Here is a 12,886-nt window from a genome sequence, read left to right on the forward strand (position 1 = left end):
TTTGTTGTTCTTCTAAGCCCAGCCTAACCTCCGCAGGTTGGGGTGGCATCTATAGCCGCGCATGTAGGGCTCTGCATGCGATGCTCACTTTCTTCTATACCACCTCCAATGACTCATTTCCCTCCAGTCGGGTCTTGTCCAGTAATGTGTTGAGGAAGGCCTGTTGCTGGGCAGTGAAGGCTATCTAGGCCGCGTCCGCTTTGCTTTCTGCCAAGATTTTTTCTTTTTCCATCAAAGCGAGGCGCCGCGCCAATGCCTTCACCCATTTCTCATTCTGCGTGGCCCATTCCTTAGCCCTTTTGTTCATTCCTTCCATGCTCTCCCCCTACTTTTGTGCTAGGGTTATGAGCTTCTGCTCCTAGGCTCTAAGTTCTTTGCTCATATTCTCGTGCTCTTTCCTTCCAAGGTGTAGTTGATCGTGGTCATGGACTCGGTTCGGTCTCTTTTCGCTGTTGCTCCCTCTCTTGCCTTCTCTCCTCTTCTTTGACGTTTAGTTCCTCCATCATTTGCTCAATGGTGGCGGTTTTTGCCTCCAGTTCCCCATGTTGCATCTGGAGGAGCTTGTATTCCCCCTGCATCTGCACAAGTTCTTGATTTTCGTCCTCAAGCCGCTGTTTGTAGCTTTCTTCCATGTCTTCTTTTGCTTTCAATTTTTGCTTGAGGTCAAATATTTGACGTTGTTGCATGGCTATGATGCGGGTTTTCTCTAGTTGGAAGGTGGCCCCACTAACTCTTTCTCTACCACCAACTCAACCACCGGCATTCTCTTTTCCTCCTTCGCCCTCTCCAATTGGGAGAGTAACTCGGCAACGTATTCGTCGTAACTGGTTGGTGGTGTCATTGTTGCGTGGGTGGGGGTGGTTGAGGCCTCCACACGCGGACGCTTCTGGTCCTACCTTGATTCTGCATCCGCGGCTAGCCTTTTTTGCCCTGTGGCCGTGGTTTCTGTGCTCTTCCCTTGGGCCATTTCTTTACTGATAAAGTATTGCATCCAGGCCACAAAGTTGGAAACTTCCATACTGGTGGGGATGCTAGGAGTGAGCATAGTGGGTTCAGTGGAGGGTGCCATGAGGGTGGGGATAGGATGGAGGGGTGCTTTGCCTTTGCCTTCCAGGACTGTGGGCGGCGCGGCTTCTGGTGCCTGCACGCTAGAGCTAGGCCCTTCTTCCCTCAGCTGGTTCTAGGCTCCTGGATCATCCGCCGTGCATTGTTGCTCAATGGACCGGCGTGTGGCCTCGGCCAAGTCCTCCTCTTCCTTTCTTCTTAATTTCTCTTCTTCCTACGCAGCTCTTCTTTGCCTTTCTTGTTCGGCCTTTCTGTATTCTTCCTCTAGTTTCTCTTTTTCTTCTTACTGCTCTCTTCTTCTCTTTTCAGTCTCCTGCTTTGATGCCTTTGTAGCCCTCTTGACTTGCTCCGTTGTTTCTTATTCTTCCGGCTTCCTCTTCTTCTCCCTCTCCTCGGCCTCCTTGAGGGATTGTCTTTTTGCTTTTTCCAAATCTTCCTTCTCCTTCCTGCGGCCTTCATTCGGTTTCTTTTTCTTCTGCGCTGCCTTCTTCTTGGTTTCCTTGACCTGGTTTTTGCTTGATTGCTCTTCTTGCCCCTATCCTTCCTTATCAATGTCAGTCCTGTCGCTAGACCTCTCCTGGTACTGATGAGGGGGTGACCTGTCGAGCGTTTCCCCTTCCCCCTCTTCTACATCCTGTGTCTCTTTCACGGCCTCCTAGATGACCGTTGTTAAGATGCTTCCATAGGTGATGAACAAGGCCTTGGATGAGGCCTTTTTTCTTTCTGTGGCCTTAAACGCCGGAGACTCTCCTCCTATGGGCATGCTTCCTAAAGCCAACGCCTTAGCCACTTAGTTGATAGTTTTACACACATAGCCATTCCAATTGACTTCATGCAGGGTATGAGCCGCGACATTCTCCAGCACTGGCACACTGATTCGATGCATCAATGCATTGTAGCGCTAGCTGGAGAAAAGCGCGTGTACCAGTTTTGCTTGCAATCTGGTTTCTGCATCAGGGATATCTTGAATTCTGATACCGTCGTTTGTCAGCACATCCTCCTTTCTCATCCCCAGCATGGCATACACATCTCTCTTCTGCTTCTTTTCTATTTTCAGTTCTAGTCCTAGCACCTTTTTCATCAAGGCAGGGGTTAAGCGAACGAGCACTTGCGGGCGTTTTGTCCCCTTCCTATTGTGATGGTGCCGCATTCGTTGTCGAGGTTGTAAGACCTGAGAAATTCCACGCACCTTGTGTGGTCGGGTTCTTGTACATATCTTTCCAGGTACCTGGTGAAGTTGCATTTTTCAACGACTCTCTTGGCCGCCTCTTCCTTGGCCACCAATCCTTCTAGGTTGTGAATAGTTCGGAATTTTAGTTGGTTGTAGGCGCGGCTCTCCAGGGTGATGTTGTATTGTGCTCTCTCCTCTTCCGTGAATGGAAGCCGATGGGGCACGGTCTTGTTGCAACATTTTTTGTTCTTGTCATGAACCCCAGTTTCCATTAGTTCTTCCAAATTGACAATACAAAAATATCCTAGACTGAAAAGGAAAGATTTACGTGTTTATTGAATGGAAGCCTTAAAATCCTATCCAATGTGAAGCCCCCCTTTTCAGCTTTAACTTTTTGCCTTTCATTTTCAAGTTCTCTTGACATTTTTCTACCTTGCTTATTGCCTACATGCTTATGCGTTTTGCTTGACTCTCGCTAATTTTAATTGATCTCTTGATTCTAATCTTAATTGATCTCTCGATGCACCTTACTCCCCTTCCCCTCCCAGCTTGAGAAGAATCCTTACTAGGGTTGAAGGTGTGGGGGGTTCGGGACCTTGGAATGGGTCTTAGGAGTCATCGGTATAGGAACCAAGTGTAGAAATCGGGGTTGTACTCTAACTGAGTTGTGAGATCGAGATGGCAAGTTCAAACAACTCCCAAGAACAAGGCATCATGCGAATTTCAGTTGTGAAAGGTTCGCGCAACAAGCCTAAGTCCAAGCGGTCATAGCTCAGAGCCAGCTCTCTGAAGGTGACATCAAGCCATCTAATGCAATCAACCACGTCATCCCTTGTATCTACGGCTAGATCTGAGGCCAGTGTCAAAAATGACTTTCGCTCGTAGGAGGGTTAAGACCTACTGTCGATGGTTGGGGTTTGATGGCCCTAGAGCCTTTGATAGCGAATAGTTGTGGTTGTGGGTGTGCCTTAGGTTGCGGTTGGGCATCTTGGCTTAGGGCTAGTGGAGCGGCAGCTACTTTTGATGGACTACTGCCTTCAGTGTGGATCATTGTCATCGGATGGACTCTAGTGCGTGATGGGTTATGCGATGGTGTCTGTCGTTTGGGCTAGTAGGCTTGTTCGAGTCTTTCAGGCATATGTGTAGATGGGTTTGTTGGATGTGGTCATGGGGAGCATTGCGACTCATTGTTTTGAGGTTTGATGGGGCTGGGAGTGATCAAGCTCGGGGGTAGCATACAAGTGGTGGTCTTGGCCAGGTGGGTTTTAGGGATATACAACTAGGTGTTTCCCTCATAGTAGCCTTGCGCGAGCAGGAGAGCTTTGGTGACCCACCTGTGCCGGATCATGCCCTGATTTTTGTAACTGTGCCTTGATGTCCTAGGTTTAGAGCTATGGGTCTTATGCGGTCATGTGTGATGACGCTTAGGCGGTGGTTGTGGTTGTTTAGGCCTCCATTGGAAACTATGATGTTGAGCCTTAGCTTTTGTCACCATGAGTAGTGGTTCTTGAGTGGTGGTGGGGGGCGGCTGTGCACCTACCCTTCTCCTTAGATTCGGATGTTAATATTTTTGCCGGTGGTCGTGTGGACTATTCCATCGCGCTACCCTTTCTGAAAGGTATATCAATGCAGATGTTGTCTATGGTGAGGTGAACGCGTTGCGACTCATAATCGACGTGGCAACGAGTTTGCTTCTTGAAGGTTCGCCCTAGCAGCGTCTCCGTACCTGCGTCCTTGGTGTTTGGCAGCACGTAGAAGATCATTGGTACAGTTTCAGTCTCGATAGAAACGGCGGCCTTGCACTTGCCGAGGAGTGCATAGGAGCGGCCCCCAAATGGGTTCAACCTGGCGTTAGTGGATTGTAGTGGTGGTTTGCCAAGTTGGATCCAATGCTCGTGAGTTAGGACATTGAAGTCCAATCCCTTGTCAATTAAGGCATTGAGAATGCATGTCCGCTTGGTAGTGACCGCGATGTGCAGGTATGCAGGTTCCATGACTTCCTCCTCCCCGTCATCGATTTTGGTGATGGTGACTACATGGACGTTGACTAGTAGTTCCAAACATTGGTGGTTCATGCAAAGGATGCATGGGGGGATAGTATTTCTTGACATGGCTACCATTGAAGAAGCCAATTCCATCACCAGCTAGAGTTTCGAGCTCAACTTTGCCCGTTCGACTGATTGCACGGACCCTAAAAGGTCCAAGACCCGAAACCATTTTTTACTTGTGCCCCTTGACTGAGTATAGGAGCACTAGGTCGCCTTGTTTGAAGTCGCGTTGCTTGACATGTTTGTCAAACCAACTCTTGTGTCATGCCTTCTCACATATGAGTGTGTAAGTGGCTAGAAGACAGGTCTCCGAGAGGCGTTCGAGTTCTACTAGGCATTGTATCCATGCTTCCTTTCCTTCCCATCGCTCCTGAAGCGCAATTTGTAGGCTAGGCACGAAGAATTCTACCGAGAGAATTGCTTCGGTTTCGTAGGTGAGCCTAAAGAGGGTCTGTCCGACGGCTGTTTTGTAAGCTGTGCAGTAAGCCCACAAGGCTGCCATTAGCTTGTTATCCCAGTCACTATGTGAGGCCAAGACTACCTTGGTTAGGATGTTGACAAGAATCTTATTTGTGGATTCCGCTTGGCCGTTTGCTTGAGGATAGTATGGAGAGGATTTTCAATGGATAATTAGGAAGCTGGATAGGAGATGAGTTATCACTTCATTGATGAAGTGTGTTCCCTGGTCACTGACTAGTTCGATGGGACATCCGAATCGTGAGATCACCTGCTCCCATAAGAACTTAGCAGTCGTTCGAGCATCATTCTTTCGAGTTGCTCTTGCTTCTGCCCACTTTGTTAGGTAGTCTGTGGCCACAATGATGTATTTGGCCTAAGAATACTATGCAGCAGGGCTGATGGGTCCTATGAAGTCGATCCCCCATTTTTCGAAGGGTTGTCGTGCAATGACTGGGATCAAGTCCATCTGATCCTTGCGAATCGAGACCTTTGTCCACTGACATTCGTCACAATGCTTAACAAATCACGCGGCATCACGGAATAGCGTTGGCCACCATAGTTGAGACTGCAACACCTTGCGGGCTGTTGTGTCTCCGCAAAAGTGTCCTCCTGCAATCCCACTGTGTGCCTCTGAGAGCATGTCGTGCATCTCTTGCTCGCACACGTATCTGCGCATTAATCCATCTTGCCCTAAGCGATATAGCTAGCCTGCTATCAACTGTAGTCTTGCATTTTCTATTGGTCGTTCCAGTAGTCCGTGCTCAAGTAGTTGGACTATGTCATCTACCCAATATGGTGTTAAATAGGCTTTAAATAAATCCCTCCCGTTGGAGAGGTTAAAGAGGTGGGCGTCTGGCAATTCATCAATGATGCCTTCTCCAGTGGGTTCCCCTATGGGGATGCGTGACATATGATCAGCCATGTAGTGTTATTTCCCCTTCCGTACAACCACCGAGAAGTCAAACTCCAAGAGCAGAAGGAGCCACCGAGCGATGCGTCCCATAGCGCAAGGTTTGTTCACTAGGTATAGCAAGGCTTGATGGTCTACGAAGAAGGTAAAGGGTGTAGGTAATAGATAATGCCAGAACTTCCTCACAAAAAACACCATGCACAAGCCCTCTCTTTAGGTCATCAAGTAATTCATTTCCGTCTCTGTCACTTGTCGGCTTGCAAAGCTTACAGGATAGTCTAGGTTGTGCTTGCCAGGTTGGCACAACACTGCCCCCACCGTGATTTTAGAAGCATCGATATGTACGTGGAAGGCTATGGTCCAGTCCGGAGCTCGTAGAATTGGTGTTGTGGTTAGAGCCTTCTTCAACTCTTCATATGCGCATTGGCAAGCTTCAGTCCATTTGAAGACAATTAGTAGTTTGTACAAAGGTCTTGCTATCAATGCGTAATTCAACACAAACCGTCGATAGTATCCCGTATGGCCTAAGAAGCATTGAACTCCCTTGTAGTTGGTTGGTGGTGAAAGGTCGACAATAGCCCTGACCTTCGAGAAGTCAGTGGCAATGCAGTTCTTTGACACCACATGGTCGAGGATGCATCCATATTTCACCCAAAACTGGCATTTCAAGGGGTTCAGGGAGAGACGATATAGGCGACACCGATCAAAGACTGCTTGGAGTTTGTTCAAGTATTCCATCCAGGTCGAGTGAATGTAGAGATTGTCGACAAAGACTTCTAACTCCTTGCGAAGCATGTCTTTAAATATGGTGCACATGAGATGTTGGAAGGTGGCAGGGGCATTAGTCAACCCGAAGGGCATGACTATGTATGCAAAGATGCCCTGGTCTCGGTGGCGAATGCAGTCTTATGCCTGTTAGCGGGATGCACTTGCACCTAGTTGTATCCTGAGAAGCCGTCCAGGAAACTGTAGGCCTCTTTGCCTGCCACTCTTTCAAGCATGTGCTCGGTGTATGGTAATGGATAGTTATCCCTCTTGGTAGCAGCGTTCACCTTTTTATAATTGACGCACACTCTAATTTTTCTGTTTTTCTTCATCACAATGACTATGGATGATACCCAGTCCGTGTGCTCAAATTCGTAAATGAATCCTGCATTCATCAGCATATCAATTTCTTCCTTGACAACATGCTTAGGATTTCATTGGGTACGGTCACTGCTTCACCGGTGCTGTGTCTGGTGTCATGGGTATGTTATGAGTCACCACACTCGGATCTACCCCTTTAAGCTCTTCCAAGGAACATGCGAACACATCCACATACTCTCGCAAGAGGGCGACCAGACTCGCCTCCTCGTCCTCAGCTAAGTCATCGGCAACGAAGACCTGTCGGGGTGTCTCCCCTTCCTTGGCTAAGTTCACCTCTTTGACTCTAGCTGGTCCCTTGATTGGTTCGCTCGTTTTCCCTTGCCGTTTGGCACCCATCAAGATCACTACCCTATCGCCTTTCTTGAATTTCATAAATCGTTTTGGAAGGTCCCGTGGCTTTCGTTGCTTGTATGTTTGGGTGTCCCTGGGTTGTTTCTCCTTTTCTTGCTTCAATCGTTTGCACCTCAGATGGACTGGTAAGTCCCCGGCAGTGCGTCGGGTCTTGGGCAACCTAGGTATCTCTAGGTCACTATCCGAGCTCACTTCTGACTCAGAGTCGAACTCGCCATCTTCGCTAGAGGATGGGGTCTCCCCTGGTGGTCGCAGTTCGGATGGTGGTTCTGCTCTAAGCACTTGTATCGTCCCTAGTTGAGCTAGGCCTGCTTGCTCAAGGTCTATGGCTGTTATGTGTTCTAACCAGGCATGGTCACAATTCATGTGCATGAGCCCTCGCTCTGTCTTGTAGGCACTTTTTTTTAATGGCTTGGAATCTGCCCATATTTGTTCTATTATATGTCCCTCCATGTACTCTATCGAATCCACCTCCCCCCCACTTTCATCCTCGAAGGGTTGGCAGTCTTCGTACTCATCGTCAGAGTCCTCTGCACTAGCCAGTTTGACGTCCTGTAGGGCTTGGTACTTCTCTTGTCGTTGATCCGGGACCAATGCCCAATTGTACATAAGGTTCAAGTCATGCACTCTGGTCCATTGCCACTCGGATTCACCTAAGAGGTCTTGGAGAGGCATGAGGTTTGCTGCTGAGTTGTCGGCCAGCTTGTCTGTTAAGTATTCTAGGGCCTCCTGGAGTTCTTTTTTGTTGCTTGGCACTTGGAAGGTGACGGGCTTAGGTCTCCCAAGATGGGTTCCTTCCATCATGCACACTGGTATAGTGGGCATGCCGTTGGTCGCGCCCATCATCATGATGGCTTGCTCATGTGCTTCTTCATCTGCCGAGAACGGCAGGTCAATTGTAGCGAGGACATGCATCCAATCTTGCTCGTCTTCTGGACATGGAATATACTTGGTCAAGGGCCCATAAGACTTCTTGACCTGACTCTCACCCTTGAGCATCGAGGAGATGGCATCCAAGTTGACTGGTGAGGCTTTCCAAGTATCCATCTCCACCCTCATAGCTTCCCTCCTGTTGCCTAAGAATATCAAGCCGTTATCCCAATCTTCAATAACTCTGGCATTGCGCATCCAGGGCCAGCCTAACAAGACATCGTAGACCACCCCCTTCATGACTATAAAGTTGACCAAGAACTGGATACCTGCGATTTTCACTGGCCAGTTTTTAAGTACCTCAAATGGCCTCACCCTCATGCCATTTGCTAGCATGACGTTAAACCGAGCGGTCTCAACAGGTGGGTTTCCCCAGGCTTGCAATACCGCATGGCTCAACACACTAACCCCGGCTCCCATGTCTATGATCCCCTTTCTTGTTGCGTCTCCTAAGGCTAGGACTGGTAACACTACATGCATCTCGGTGCCTTCCTAGAAAGCATTAATGTGCAAGGATTTTGGCACAGAGTGTAGTGTTATACTCGATATTTGTGTTTCTACATCCTGATCCTGCGGATCCAACACCTATTCTCGTGACTCCTCGACCCACTGCTTGAGGTTTCGCCATAGGGTGGGGTGTTGCTTAAGCAGGTCTCCTAGGCTTAACGTCACTGGGGTGGTCACTAGTGTGGTGAGGAGGCTATCGGTTGCTTGTCCCTCTCCTATGCCAAATTGTCCTGGCCAATGGCCGTGACTAATTTGTGGGCCTTCAGCATCAAGGCTTGCCCTAAGGGGTGATGTCTAGGGTGCATTTGCCCTTCCTGGCTTTGGTTGAGGGGGTGAGTCTGTCGTGGTCATGCTGATGAGATCCTTGCTCCCATCCTCTAGGATGGGCTCAGCGTCTCTTAAGTGCACTTGTGCCTCTTTTACCCAGTCCCTCACCTTCTCTATGGCCTCGAGTTGGCTCTTTGGACATGGGTACTCCCCTACCTTGGCGCTCCCCTTTTTGGCCGTCTTGGGGGCAGAAGTTTCCGTCTCTGCGTCCTTGACCTTCTTTCCAACAGGTAGAGTTGTAGCACTCTCGGCTTTCAGTGCGATCTTAGCCTCCGGCCTCCTCTTCCTTCGCCTGCGGCTCTTTTTTCCCGTCGAGGCTGCATTGAGGTTGCTAGGCCCTGGTAGAGATATGCCAGTCTGCTTTGTCTGGGCATGGGTCATGACCCGTAACAGGATGGGCGTGGCCTCCCCATCAAGGTTCTCGACGCCGAACAGCCCCAATGGGACAGATAATACTTTGGTTGAATTTGTAGAAGGCTTTCGCTTTGGGCAATTGACAAAGAGGTGGGTGATTCCACACTCTATGCACCTTAGGTCAGCCTTGTCTCTGTTCTATTGCTCCCTTTCTGGGCAACGTGATGAGATATGGCCTGGGTGTCCACAGGTCCAACAGATGATTGGATCCTGCGTCTGCCCCTCTAGGCCTCTACTGCATTCCCTTCCTAATGCCATCACTGGTACTGGCCATGAGGATGGTGTTACCCTCTTCGTCGTGAGAGACATAAGGGTATAAGTAAGTCTCTTCCTCATTTGGCTCTTCCACGTAGTGGACTGGAGCATCACTCGGTGGATGGGTCACATAGGGACCAGGCGGCCTCAGTATACCTGTGGGGTTTATGTCCATCCTGGGACAGCCGGCTTCATGTCGTTAGGCGTAGGAAGGGCCAATGGGGCTTCCCTTCCGAAAAGTGGTTGCGGTCTATTTGCTAGGTAAGGCTAACCATATGGTTGGGAGTACGGAAGTCTCCTGGGCAATCTGCAGTGCATAGCGTCGTGACCGAACTTGCCACAGTTAGCGCAAGGTCTCGACCGAGGATCTCGACACTCGGCTGGCAAATGATTTTCACCACAATACACAAATTGGATGTGTGGTCGCGTTGGTTGTCTCCATAGGTCTTGCAGCTTGACTATATCCATCTTAACATCAGCCAAGTCGTGGTTCATCTCGGTGGCCTTCCCCTTATCTTGGGATGATGGTGCGAGTCGCTCACCAGAGGTTGGTGCTCTTTCCAAACCTCGCGAACTGGTTTCTTTTGAACTGGAGTTCCTGGAGCTCCTCTCTTTCAGTTGGTCGTCAACTTTGATAGCTTCCTCAAAAACCCCGCTAGAGTGTCTCGCTGCACACTCGAGTTGGCTCCCAAAGCCTTATACAGTTCCTCATTTCGAATTCCGCTGATGAACACAATCGAAAGTGCTCTTTCAGTCGGTCGTTCACCTGTAGGGATCCTCTTGAAGAGGCTCCTTACGTGGGTTACGTAATCGCGAATGTCCTCCTCTTTCTGCTTGACATTCATCAATTGCACTAGCAGATTATCGGAGTATCCAGGCTCGGCAAATCTCTTAATGAAGAGATCCTTGAGGTTGTTGAAGTTTTCCCGCTCTGTAGCATCTAAACTTGTGTACCAAGTCCTGCCCTTGTAACCTAAGTAGAGTCCGAATGCTTGAGAATGCTGAGTCAGGTCGCTGAGGCCGTTGGCTTCACAGACTTGCTCGAACTGCTCTACAAAGCTGTATGGATCGTCATGGGGTTGGTACTTATCGAGCTGCTTTGCAACTATTGGGATTTTAGACTGGCTCTTAGAGCCTTGGGTTGCTCCGAGCCCTGCAAGCACTGAGGTTACTAATGCTGCAGCACTTTGCTCTGCTGCAGTGTTGTGTAACAAGCGCTTCATAAAAATTTCACTCAGTGTTAAGTCTCCTTCTAGGGCTCTGGTGTGATCCGTTCGATTTCGGCCGACTAAGTTCAGCACTCCTGTACCTCATGCAACTCCATGCTTTGTCTTTGGCTCCTAACTTGTTGGTCTCTATTGTACGTGGCTATGCCTTATAACGCCTTGTGGGCTAGCTTCCTCTCTTTTTCTAAGTTTGCTATGATAGCATCTGATGTCCGACCGCGGTGCTCATATCGGGCGTGCGCATTGTAGCTGCTGACCAATTGCTGAATAGCCTCTGGAAAGACACCCAAGTCAAGTTCCTCGTTAGACCTGAGGTCGACGCTTTCCTCCACCATGGTCGAGTTCTCGTGCTTCGCCAAGCTATCAATCAGATTGAGTGGGTTTGTCAAATCTCCTTTGCTTATGCTGCTTGCTTGATCCTACTTTGCATGTTGATGGTTTGTCCCCGTCCGTGGGTTCTCTCCTATTTGTGGGTTCCTTGAGTGGCTTATCTGAGTGAGTTCCTTGACTTATTAAATGCACTTCTCAAGTTATCTCCACTCTGTGCGAGTGTTCTTTCTGGTGCACATGTGTTCAATCAAGCTTTCAGTTTTTTTCTTAAGTGCCCTTCAAGTGCGGAAATTCAAGGTGAGTGCGACAAACAGCCTCTAACATCTCATGCACCCTTGGGCACTACATTGCCTTGCCGTTTCTTTTGGGCTCAATCAGGGTTTTATGGCTCGGCGGGTTACCTCTAGGTCTTGGGTTTCTAGGTATCGCAACAGCCCACTCGAACTGTTAAGTGGCCATGCCCTACAATTTTGTCTACTCAATGTGCCAGAATCAGGCTTTACACGTCAGGAAGGCTTACGATAAGTTGCGCCGCTAAGCTCCAGTTAGGTCAAGTCAAATCTCTAAGACTGAGTTGGGGCACTCACTCGGCCCAACTAGTCCGAGTTGCAGGGGCCAAGCGGGTGAGTTAGACGGGCCGAATCTCGCATGTCCGAGTGCAAAAAGTTTTTTGTAGGCCGAGGTCCGAGTGGAGTAACTTGGACGGCCGAGCCAGATGTTGGGCCGAGGGCTGAGTATCGTGCCCTGGGCCGAGTGGACACTCGGGCCAAGTGGACCTGGGTCCGAGTGTTAGTTTGGTCAAAGAGCCGAGTCGAGTAATTCGGACGGGCCGAGTTGAGTAATTCAGACGCCGAGTCAAGTAATTCGGACGGGCTGAGTCCGAGAGCCGAGTAGGGTTTTCGGGTCGAGGTCCGAATGGGCGAGTCTGAGGGCCGAGTCTAGGACTCGGCCTAAAAAGGGCCATTCGGATGGGCCGAACGCGGCATGATGAATGCCGCGCAATGACGATTTTGATCGAATCTCCCTAGTCAGGCAATCATCCCCTGCATAAACTTCCAGATCCTAGCTAAGGCAGCAAGGGAAGTAATTGGAATACCTGGGGTGAGCAGTAGGCTCTCCAACGACGTGATCGAATCGAATCTTCGCAGGGTCTCTCTCTCTCTCTCTCTCTCTCTCTCTCTCTCTCTCTCTCTCTCTCTCTCTCTCTCTCTCTCTCTCTCTCTCTCTCTCTCTCTCTTTGTGCAATGGTTGCAAATGAGCTCTCCCTTGGCCTCCTGACCCTTAAACCCCTTCCGGGGCAAGGCTTTGACACTCTCCATCATTCACTTGCCGACATTAAGCATCCCAAGCTAGCTTTTTGCCATTTTTGCATGTTTTGTGCCCTATATTGCCCTATTTGCAACAATAAACCCTACCCTTTTCCAGTTCGATTTCCTAATGCTATCCTACACTAAATACAACGAGAATCGAAAGCAACAATCTGACATGATTTCTCACTATTTTCCAATCATCAAACAAACTAACTAACCCAAAATACTTACTTGTTTCGAAGATCAAAACACCCAACCTTCCTACCTACCTCAAGCTCCGTTTCGGGGGAGAATCCCTTACTTCGATGCTTGATATGGGGGGTGCAAGCACTCAAGCTTGAATCCATGGTCCCGTCAACAGAACCAAAATGTGGGAGCTTTCACTCAACCGCTAAGACCCACAGATCGGTTATTGTTTCAAGCGTTCCAAGCGAGCT

Source organism: Lygodium microphyllum, chromosome 13 (genome assembly GCF_053477565.2).
Source record: "Lygodium microphyllum isolate KBCC chromosome 13, Lygodium_microphyllum_v1.1.10, whole genome shotgun sequence".
Classification (NCBI taxonomy): Eukaryota; Viridiplantae; Streptophyta; class Polypodiopsida; order Schizaeales; family Lygodiaceae; genus Lygodium; species Lygodium microphyllum.